Raw genomic sequence first — 12,556 nt, 5'->3', positions numbered from 1 at the left:
ACCTATGATGGGATGTCTAGTAACCCAACATCCTGCTCAACTCAAAAACTGCAATGGGATGTCCAGCAACCCATCATTCTGCTCAACTGAAAAACTGTAATGGGATGTCCAGTAGGCCAACCTCCCAGCATTTGTGCGGTTTTCACCACCAGCACTTCTCCAGCCCGTTTCCAGCCCGCTGAAAAAAAAATTGCATTTTTTCCCGGCAAGCCTCCCACAGTCCGCTGCCAACTCCCCAGAGGAATTGTGAAGTTTTTCCTATCAAGCCCCGCTACTTCCCGCACTGCTTCCTCCAAAAAATGTGCAGATCTTCCTGCCAGCCGACTCAGATCTCGTGGGTAGTCACTGTTGATCCAGATTGTTCATATCAGTCTCCTAGTGTCTTCTACGCAATTTTCATCGGCAGTGCTTGGAGCCCGCATCCCAACTTGAAATTTCCTTTTCGCAGTTTTGTAGCCTTGTCCTTTCTCCCGGTCACTTGCATCCAACAACAAATGACAATGCATCATGGTAGACTAGGAGGTTTATGGATTTGATGTTGTATCGTCATGAATGATTGCAGATACAGGTACGTGGATAAGATATGACGCAATGATAGATGGGATGAACAAGGACAACACGTGCAAGTATATTTGTTCACAAATAGACGAATGAACGATTGATGTGAGGAGATTTTCTTGCGAATGGACTATGCATGCGAGAAGATTTTTTCGCCAACGGACAACTCATGCGAGGAGATTTTTTTCATGAACAAACGAACATGCGAGGAGATTTTTTCGTGAATGGATGAACATGTGAAGACCATCAAGCGAACACCAAGAGCATCAAAGACTCCACACACCTTGCCATGCGAAGGTGAAGCTACGATACACCAAGAGGACATCCATCAGTTAGCAGCAATGCAACTCGACATGGACACCACCACTAACATGAACATACCATCATTGTCGTGCCGAGTTGTGTCATGAGTCATGTCAGCCACATCACTATTGTGGGCCATACTGTTGTAAATTAATGTAATGTAACGTGGAAGTCCAAGATACCCACATGTAATCTGAAGAGTCATGTAATTTGAAAAGTCATGAAACTCAAGCAATCATGAGGGAATTCGAACAGTCACAAGGGTCAGTTTTACCCTTGGCTATACATACCCCTCATTTGTACATGCAACAACCTTTTCACCATGGCTCCTCCCACATAGCCTTAAGAGTCTGTAGTTTTTTCTTTAAGGAGCGAGCAGTGGCTTCAACACCCCTCTCACGGGGTTAATGATGTATGGTGTAACAGTGTGTCTTGGAACTTTCGCTTAATTCAGAAGCCTGATAACAGGCCATCATGTTTTCACACATGTATTGTAACTATTTGTGAGACTAATCTTGAACACTTGTAATGCATGTTGCTTTAACCCGTCTTAAACAATTGAGCTCTTTTGGTTTCTCTAATACATATATTTACGAAAATGTGTTGTATGAGTTATTAACGTTGTCCTGCCCACGTGGGTTGCCTCACCAGACATCAGACTAAAACTTTCCTACAAAATTGTTATAACAACCGTCGCACTTACACGAACTGCTCCATTGGGTGTTGTACGTGTTGTCTTCTCTTGTGTGTTGTGACTACCGCATCCATGTGGACTACTCCTACGGAAGTTGTGTATGTCCTGTTGTGTTGTGTGTCTCTGATAGAGTTGGCACTTTTTCCCTTTCGATTGGAGACTCACTTCAACCCTCTCTCTCCGTGGTGATAGGACGTTGACACAAGTAACACTAGCACTCACCAAGCACATGAACCGAGTCGCTCAAAGACGAAGCATACCACTCTCACGTGCTGACAAGCAAGAGCTAAGGCATATCTTTAAGATAATGGAAATCGGGGCATCGTACCGGATGGGAATCCTACACCAAACAGTGTGAGGTCTAGTTGGGACTTCATACCGGGGAGATCCCCTGAATGTTGGTGGGTCCAACAATGTCAACATTTTGGTGCTAGAAGGAGGGCCAGATGACAAGCTAAGTCCTCACAATCTATGTTGAATGTTCACACATCTATCATGGAGTTTATTATAGTTCACCCTATGAAATGTCTATCCAACAGACATATCTTTCACGTTGAGAGGGAGTTCTGGGATGACTTGTCACAAATTACGTATGACGGTGAAAGCGAAGTGGCCTAGCCTGAGCACTTAGATGAATTCCATGCTCTCATGGATAATATGGAAGGTTTTAATTAAATAGAGGTATGTTCGCTGCTCGCACACACACTTCACGACCACCCATTGCGATGGTGTAACATATTGCCTCATAGTTTTGTGCACTCATTCAAGAAGTTTAGTGAGATAATTGAATATGTTTTTCACCATTTTGATCCTGAATCACTTGATAAAAAAAATGTTAAAACAACGGAAGGCTCAACATGAATTGCCTACGGATTTTTCGCAGCGCTTCCTTCTATTCATGTTTGAAGCTCCAAAAAGTCAGATGAAATTCCCATATCTCATGGATAAAATTGAATATTGCCTTACCAAATCACTTTGTCCCAAGATGAAGTTGAAGTTCAAACCCCGCTCAACATACTTCGGTGATGGAGCTGCGCAATCACAAGCAGACACAGTCATTCTCACAAGTGATTGTCTGCCTTCCCCTCATCAAACATCTCCACCATCACAGAGTGATGTGGGAGAACATGCGCACACGTTTGTTCAACTGTAACATCCTCCCACCCTCACTACTCTCAATATATGCGTAGATTTGGTTGGGAAGCCCATGAGTTGTCATACACACTTGTTACCTCAACCTTCATCTCCGCGTTCTATTGATCCTCCGGATTGCACTATCTTGTGTTCTTTCATTATAGACTCCACACCTATTGTGAACGAGGATCAATCCATTGACGAAGTTGATGTTACACAAACAACCTGCACTATCAGCCACGAAGAGTATGACCAAGCATCTGAGCATGAACCCACTGTGATGGATGACCTCCTTCTGTTCACGCCTTCTCCACTTTTTCTTGACATCGTTGGTGATTCTGTTATCCTTGGTGTTATCACTCAGAATTTTCTCAAGGTTAAAGAAAGAAATTTTTGAGGTAACCACAAACCAATCTTTTAAGTACAAAATCTAGCCAATTTGTACTTAGAGAGGGCTCTCTTTGTGATTTAGCTTTGTTTATTGGATATTAGGCTAGTTATGAAATCTTGGGGGGTTTTGATTGTGTTTGGTGGTGGAATTCAGGAGCAGATGGATAGAACAAGGTATTTCAGGCCATTGGGCTATGGAGTCAACTAAGGATGGCTTAACTGGAACAATTTGATTGAACAATGGAGGGCTTCACAGGCAAGATAGTTAAACAAGAGACAAATAATAACTTGAAAGGGTGAAATGGTCTTAAAGGGAAGAGGGATAGTTAAGAATCCTTCAACAAATTTTAAGAGGAGGGAAATTGGGTGATCACTAATAAAAGGCAATTAAGAATTTCTTATTAAATTACCATAATGATAAACTAAAAAGAAAGGAGCAGTTAAGAATTCCTTATCTATGATAGCTTAGAAGAAAACATTTAGAATATCAATGCTTTTAAAGACAGAATGCAGTAAAGCACTTTCTGAAATATACTTTTTTGTTTATTTAAACCAAAAAACAGTAACACATAAGATATAGAATACTTATTTGTCCAACGTTTGACACGTGAATCCTGTAAAAGTCCTTTGCTTTATTTCTTCATCCAACCAGCCATACAAGAGTTGTTCAACAACACTTCTATTCCAAAATAATAAATCTATAGAAATGTCAAAGAATCCACCCAAAATACTTCAAATGAAGAAGTATTTATACTAATTGTAAACTGAAATATCTTGAAAAAATATCAAGATTAGTTTCACAAATATCTCCAACTGTTTACATTAATAGAACTTAAATAAAGGACATTAAAAACTAATGAATCTATTTGGCTCTATTTAAGTGGATTTATGGTGACAAAGAAGAGAAAGTCGAATTTGATAGCAACTCTTAGTTGATGACGAGACATCCCAGTCACTAGCTGCATCATTCCTTTATGCATTTTGCCCCAGAAATTCTACAAACATAGGGTCCAATGATACACTTGTATATCTCAATACGTGATAGATATGTAAAACGTGAAAGAGGTTATTGTAGATAAGAATGTTTTTGAGATAAACCTCTCTCATTTTCCCAAAATTCAGCTCCAGTTGTTCACAATATGCTCTGCAAAACGATGTCAAAAACAAGACTTTGCACAAATTGAAAAATAGGTTGTGAAGACATGCATTTATCTCCCTTTTGGTAATACCCGTGTAAAAAGTGAGAGAGGTTTTTGTAGATTAGCCTTTTAGGAACAAAATTTACCCCCCGTTTTTCAAAATACATCTTGGATTGGTCACAATAGTTTCTGAAAAACTATTACTTAAACAGGAAATTTCTGAAGAATGCACAATTTCTGCTCTGATTTCATCTTTTAACCTTAAATTCCTTTCAACTGTTTTTCACTTTTACTTTGGATAAACTTCATTGTTGATGGTGAAAGTGTTTTCATATTTGTTTAACCCTTAATGTCTTCATGTTTAGGTTTACTTTTTACTTTTACCGCTCTGTTTTTTCATCTGTCTTCACTTTGACATGAATTTGTATGCTATGCTTTGTAATTGTCTTCTTTGTTGTTTATCTTCGTCATAGCTGATTTAATTGACTTGGTATTCAATATAATAATGTTTAACCCTGATACACTTTGAATTTCTTTACTGTGTCCTTTTACCTTCCATCTCTATTTGAATAGATTTGATAACAATCTCAGAGTAAACAGGTCTTATGACTAGCATTAAGACTGTTTATCCAAGGCTACGATATTTTGATTACTCGTTATGGAGCGATTGGTAATGGTGCACTGGTTGACTTGGAAGCACACCATGGAATGGAGCGGCATCAGGTAGCAACTTTCAAGGTGGTTGATGGTTTTGGGTACGAGTTGATCATTTTCTACTTACTAGTTGCATGCATGAGTTTTTAAGAATAAGGACGAAAAATGGATTAACTTTGTTTTTATGCAAAGTCAAAGTTTTTGGCGGGTTTTGTGACATAGACAGGTTATGTCAGCGGGCTTGACTTGACATTTTGTCGTTAGCGGGAGGAGGTAAGCGGGTTTCATCGCACTGCTTATGGAGGCTAGTGGTTTTGGAGGAGGGTCACATGATTCCACTAGTCAATTGACACGTAGCATCAACACTATTTGGGAAGCTGCTCACATCGCACGCTAAAGGCTGACCAAATGGCCCATGGTTACGAGTGATAATTGTCAGATCTAAGGGATCCGATTGGACGGTGGTCAGGGTAATGAAGTGACTAATGGATAATGGAGGGCGGGCCTGATATTAATTAAAGGAGTTACTCATATCGGGGGCGATTTGATTGGTCACTGAGTTATTACTTAATCTTGGTGACTAATTAATTCTCTTTAGCATGGCAAGGAGGTAGGGTTCTTAATTAACTACATATTAGCTAATTAATCTCGTTTTTTATTTGATTTACGGTTATATTTAACCATCGGGGCGGGATATGTAAAAATTTGTTGTATAATATAATAATAAGGGCGTGGGTAATGTTGTTTTATTCAAGAATTACATAATAATAAAATTAGTGGTTAATATGACTATGGAATACGAAGTGCGCTAAGTAAATGTTTCCGAAAGCATTTCATCATATAACATTACTTAGGCTAATAATATATGAGGGTTTCATGTAGATAGAATGTTTTTAATTTTCCTAAGTAAAATAGGATTTTACTTAGGAAAAGCTTTATAAAGGGAATGAATGACTTTATGAAGGGGTGAATATTAATGAAGGGGTTTTAAGTACTTTAGGTATTTCAAATTATTGGGCCGAGGGTCCGGTCCCTCCAATAGTCAGAGAAATGCTCTGAGCCCCTTTAACTTTGGCAATTACCTTTAGCACTTAGGGAATTAGTGAAAATTTTAGGGGAAATGAGTAGGGAGGTTAATTATTTTTTACTTTGAGTGTTGATGTGCCTTCCATGTGATACATGCCTTGTCCAAGTGATGAAAGAAAAATATTTAAGCATTAAACTCAACCATTCATCACACATTTATTCTACAACCATCATCTACTTACCCTACCTACTTTATTCTAGCATTTTTACTTCTTTATTAGGGTGCACTTAGACTGGAAAACCCTTTTTAACCTTTTTTTTTTTTACATAGTGATATCTATCTAAATCTAACCTTATTACATCCAAGGGATCAGATTGAACTGTTGAGCTCTTTTTTCACTCTACCTATCTATTGATCTGCCAAGATTAAACTGGTTGGTTAGATCTTTATTCTCTATTTCTAAAACATGAAATTGAAAACCTGGAATAACCAAGATTAAATTGTTTGGTTACCATGGATTGTGGCATAGGTTACAAGTTGTACACAATCTTTATTATACATAAAAGTAAATAGTAGTGGCATTTAGACTTGCACACTTTCATGGTATTTTTATTTTTCTTGGGGTTCATTTCTCATCTTTTTTCACAGCTAAACCAAGTCAATCATGATAAATGACACCTATTAGTATAGTAACCTAACACCTAGTTGTCTTTGTGTTAATCCATCCATGGATACATCTGCTTCCGATCATTCACAAAACACACTCGATGTCAGTCCATCATTTTGTAGGTTTTAACCCCGTACAAAAATTACTTGCATATGGATTCTAAAACACAGAAAATAAACAATCTGAGAGCATAACACATTAAACACACAGACACAGAGATTTTCCCCTGGATCCCAAAACCGGGACTACCAGCTTGATTTTTCATTATATTCCTTTCAATGTTATAATACATATTTATACATGTCGAAGCATCCAATACCATGGACTGAAACCATCATGTCCAAAACCATGTGTGAAAACCACGTACAAAAGCATAGGTAGGTTCGCCCAACCTAATATAGGGTCCAAAAATTTTTCCCTGGGGCGCTGCTCCGGAGCCCGTATAGGGGGCTACCTGCCCCCCTAAAACCCCCTCGAACAAGGGGGACTACTGTACCCCCTATGACCCACCCTGCACAATCGCGCAATAAAGGGAGGGCTCCATCCCCCCTCTCACCCCTCAGTAAACTACATGGGATAGTCGTCAAAAGAATATAACAGAACCCAACATTCTCCCACTTGTTGTTTTCTTTCCACGGGGGGCCACAGGAGAGCTTAGTCATTTATCCAGCCCTGAAACGCCCATTGTTTCTCTACACCAAGAGAACTTCTCAAAGCTCATAGATTTTGTCAATGCATCTGCAGTATTCTTCAAAGTGTCCACCTTTACCAGCAACACCATTTTGTCTTCTATCATATCCCTCACAAAGTGATACTGAACATCAATGTGCTTTGTCTTTGAATCATAAGCAGGGTTCTTTGCCAAGAAAATTTCACTTTGGCTATCATAATCTATCCTTATAGCTCCCTGTACTAACCGCATACTTGAACACAATCTTTGCAACCAAACTGCTTCCTTGCTTGCATGAGTCGCTGCCATGTATTATGCCTCTATAGTTGATAGTGCCATTACAAATTGTTTCTTACTCATCCAACTGACTACACCTCCAAATAGGTTAAACACATACCCACTTGTAGATCTTCTTTGATTGAGATCTCCAGCCTAGTCTGCATCAACAAAACCATGAATATCCAACACTCTGTCCAATCCTGGTCTTCCTTGGTAACACAAAACATAATCACTAGTGCCACGCAAATACCTGAAAACTTGCTTCAATGTTGTCCAATGCTCCTTCCCTGGTTTTGGCATAAACTTGCTCAATACTCCCACTACATGTGCAATGTCTGGTTTAGTACAAACCATTGCATACATCAGACTACCGACTGCACTTGCATATGGAACACGGAACATGTCCTCTTCCTCTTCTTGTGTCTTGGGACACTATTCAGCAGATAACTTTACACCTATAGGAATAGGAACCTTCACTGGTTTACTATCCCGCATATTAAAACTCTACAGTATTGTCTCGACATACTTCCTCTAGTTTAACCAAAGCTTCCTCTTTGCCCAATCTCTTTTAATTTCCATGCCCAAAATACAGTTTGCAGCACCAAGATCTTTCATGTCGAATTTGGAGGACAACTGGGTCTTCAAATCCTGGAAAATTTCTTTGTATTTCCAATGAGCAACATATCATCCACATACAAGAATAGATAAATAACATGGTCACCAATTAATCTAAAATACACACAATGATCTGCTTTGCTTCTGGTGAAACCAAGTCCCCGTATAAATGTATCAAATTTCTGATACCACATCCTTAGTGATTGTTTTAACCCATACAGAGACTTCTTTAACTTTCATACCACTTCTTTCTTACCCTTCACCGCAAAAATTTTAGGTTGCTTCATGTAGATCTCCTCTTTCAGATCCCCGTGAAGAAATTTTGTCTTCACAACCATCTGTTCTACCTCAAAATCAAAAGCAACAACAACAGATAAAAGTAATCTAATAGAAGCTACCTTGACAACAGGATAAAAAATATCACCAAAATCAATTCCCGACACCTGGGAATAACCTTTTGCTACCAGCCAAGCTTTGTATTTCTCCACCTTTCCTTCTGCATTTGCCTTCTTCTTGAACACCCATTTGCTGCCAATGGGTTTCCTTCCAGCTGGCAACTCCACTAGATCCCAAGCCTCATTTTTGTGCGAAGATGCCATTTCATCAACCATGGCCTCTTTCCAGAGTTTTCCATCCTCTGAATCTACTGCTTCCTTCACAGTTCTGGCATCATCACCAATAATAGATAAAGCAAAATTTGAACACCTATACCTTTCTGGCTGCCTTCTTTCTCGAATTGATCTTCTCACACTTGGGGTTTGTGGCTGTTCATCTTCTGATTCCTTCTCTGTTGTAGAGTCTTATTCTTCCTCCTTTAGCTCAAACTCTATCTTCTCAGGTTCCTTTGATGGGACTTCATGTTTAATAACATCTTTCACCTCTGTGAAAAACCTCATCTCGGATGTACACAACTTTCCTTGTTACTGGGTTCCAAAGCTTATAACCCTTTAAACCATCCTTATACCCAATAAAGATGAACTTTTCAGAGTTACTATCCATCTTGGTTCTTTTCTCCCTTGGAACATGTACATATGCATCACACCCAAATACCCTCAGACGTGAAATAGAGGGTTTCTTACCAGTCCATACCTCTTGTGGAGTCTTATCCTCCAATGCTGATGAAGGTGATCTGTTGACCAAGTAACATGTTGTCTCCACCGCCTCTACCCAGGATTCCTGTCCTAACCTGGCACCACTGAGCATGATTCTTGCCCTTACCATCAACGTCTTGTTCATTCTTTTTGCAACTCCATTTTGGTAAGGTGTATATGGAGTAGTCTTTTGTCGTGTTATACCACACTTCTTACAGAATTCTTCAAATTCCTTACTGCAAAAATCTCCACCGTTATCTGTCCTCAACACCTTTATTTTCTTCTCTGTCTGGTTTTCCACCAGAGCCTTAAATTCTTTAAACCTCTCAAAGACTTCAGATTTATTCTTGAGGAAATATATCCATGTATTCCTTAAGAAGTCATCTATAAATGATACATAGTACACAGACTTACCTAGTGATGGAACCTTCATAAGTCTAAACACATCACTGCGCACAAGCTCTAATATCTATTTTGTCCTCTTACCACCAAAGAAAAACTCACCCGATTCTGCTTCCCATATACACAATTTTCACAAAAATCGCAATCCAGAGAGCTATTAGTCATACCCTCTACCATAACTTCACCATGAAGTATTCAAAGGCCCTTCTCTCCAATATGTACAAGCCTTTGATGCCATAGCATGGTCTTTTTTCCAGAGACCACTAGATTTTCTACTCCACTTTCAAGAACCACAGAAATATTGCACCCATCAATAACAATGCTACCTTGCAGCTTGTACAGAGTTCCAATATGAACTCCATGCATCAATACCAGTGCTCCCCAAACCATCTTGTAGGTATCTTTCTTGAACACTGTTTTTACACCTGCATCATCCAGCTTTCTTACAGAAATCAGATTTCTGGTCAATGCAGGAATATGTAGAACTCCCGGAAGTGTTCTAACACTTCCACCTTACAACTTCAACTTTACTTTCCCGCGACCAACAATTCTAGCCTTCCTATCATCCCCTAAGAAGACATCACCACCATCATATTTCTTATACTCATAGAACCAATTCTAGCCTTCCTATCGTCCCCTAAGAAGACATCAACACCATCATATTTATCATACTCACAGAACCACTCTCTATGGGGAGTGAAGTGAAAGGATGCACCTAAATTAATCAACCATGCCTCATGATCTACATGTGTACTTGAAGAAGCCAAGTACGCATCCCCACCTTTTTCTAAGGTGGTTTTCACCTCTGCAGAAGGAGCATCATCAAATCAATTTCCTTTGACAAGGGATTTAGATCTATAGTCCCTTTTGTAGTGCCCTTCCTTTCTGTATTTTTAGTAGCGTTACAGGTTTTCCTGGAGATTTAGATCTCCCACTCGATGACTTATTTTTGTTTATGTTTTGGGACCGTCCTTGTATAGACAAGGCATCACCATTCTGGCTCTCCATAATTTTCTGTCTCATCTCCTCCGTCAGCAAGGATGAGACTATTTCATCAAACTGCAAGGCAGTTGCATTGCTACCTATTGCAATAACCAGATTATCCCACAAATTTGGTAAAGAACACAACAAACTAATGCACTTATCTTCATCTGAAATTTCAATATCAACAGATAATAATTGACTTACCATAGTATTAAATGCATTCAGATGCTCTGTCACCAAGTCTCCATCTTTCATCCTCATGTTATATAGCTTTTTCCATAGAAACAGTTTATTCACCAGAGACTTAGATTGGTACAAAGTCCCTAACTTGTTCCACAAAGCCTTCGCCGTAGCTTCCCCTGATACATTCAACAATACTGAATTTGAGACACACAATCGTATTGTGCTCTTTGCCTTTCGATCGAGCTTCTTCCATTCTTCATCGGACACTCCCGTTGGTTTAGTACCTGGATCTACCATGATCCACTGGTCTTTATCCACCAACAGATCCTCCATCTTGAGTTTCCACAACTCAAAACTCTGACCATTAAATTTCTCGATCTCTGTCTTTCCACTGCTCGCCATCTTTTTTTACCACTAGAATTGATCTCACAGATCTCCCACTGAACAGAGTCTACCACAAGCCCAAGCGAAACCCCTCAGCGACAAAAGCGTCCCCTTGAAGCCAAAAAAACTTCGATACCAAATGTAGGTTTTAACCCCGTACATAAATTACCTGCATATGAATTCTAAAACATAAAAAAATAAACAATGTGAGAGCATAACACATAAAACACATATCACCAAGGATTTTCCCCTGGATCCCAAAACTGGGACACCAACTTGATTTTTCATTATATTCCTTTCAATGTTACAATACAAATTTATACATTCCGAAGCATCCAATACCATGGACCGAAAACCATCGCGTCCAAAACCATGTGCGAAAACCATGCACAAAACCATAGGTAGGTCCGCCCAACCTAATATAGGGTCCAAAAAAATTTCCCTGGGGCGCTGCCCCGTACCCCATAGAGGGGGGCTACTTGCTGCCATCAAACCCCCCAGACAAGGGGACGCTGTGCAATCAACACAACATAGGGGGGTCCCCGCCCCCCGTCTAACCCCCCAGTAAAATACGTGGGATAGTCGTGGAAAGAATATAACACAACCCAACACATTTGATATCGGAGAGGACAAATTGTTCATTAAAAATCCACTTGATCTTTCATCTTATTTTTCCACAAAAGCAGAGGGTGAACATTCTTGCTTCTCATCTACCCCTCTGTATGATTCATCAAATCATGAGGATGTCGAAAAACATCCTCAATTTTCTGATCATGGTTGTCGTGATCTCTGTACTTCTTCATCTTATCACGTTTATGATTCACTCATTGTTAATCTATCTACGCCACTAGTCTCTGATGATTTATCTATTGACGAAGTGGAAACCCCACAGGCTATCGAGGCACTTCAGCCTATGTTAATGGTTAAGTCAGGCCATCGCTGTCCTAAGGTTATTTCCACTTCTGATAAGAAAATTTCAAAACACCTGAGGCTCCTCATCACTCATCTATATGCACTGAAGATCAATCAAACACACAGATTTCACTTCCTCCACCGAAATCACATGATCCCATTGCTTGCACACTGGAGGAATCATTCACAACAAGCACACTTGCATGGTGTAAGTTGTATCTTTTTCTCATGGTTGCTTGTTTTCCATAGTCAAGAGAGTGTATATGTTTATCATCTGTACGCAGTGTGTCACATCACCATGGCAAGTCCACAGAGGGTTTGTCTTGCACTTTCATTCTTTTCTTTTCTCTGGACAAGTCTAAACTCGAAGTGTGTTGGTCTTCATTGTTATATATTTTATGTTTCTTGGTTTGCTTGATTGTGTTTCTTGCGAACTATGCCTTCACCAACATGCACCAGCCAATGCATTG

The sequence above is a fragment of the Pinus tabuliformis genome, chromosome 9 (assembly GCF_031772625.1).
Source record: "Pinus tabuliformis cultivar Carrire ecotype Pingquan chromosome 9, CPIR1, whole genome shotgun sequence".
Taxonomy (NCBI): domain Eukaryota; kingdom Viridiplantae; phylum Streptophyta; class Pinopsida; order Pinales; family Pinaceae; genus Pinus; species Pinus tabuliformis.
Note: the sequence above shows the minus strand (reverse complement) of the source record.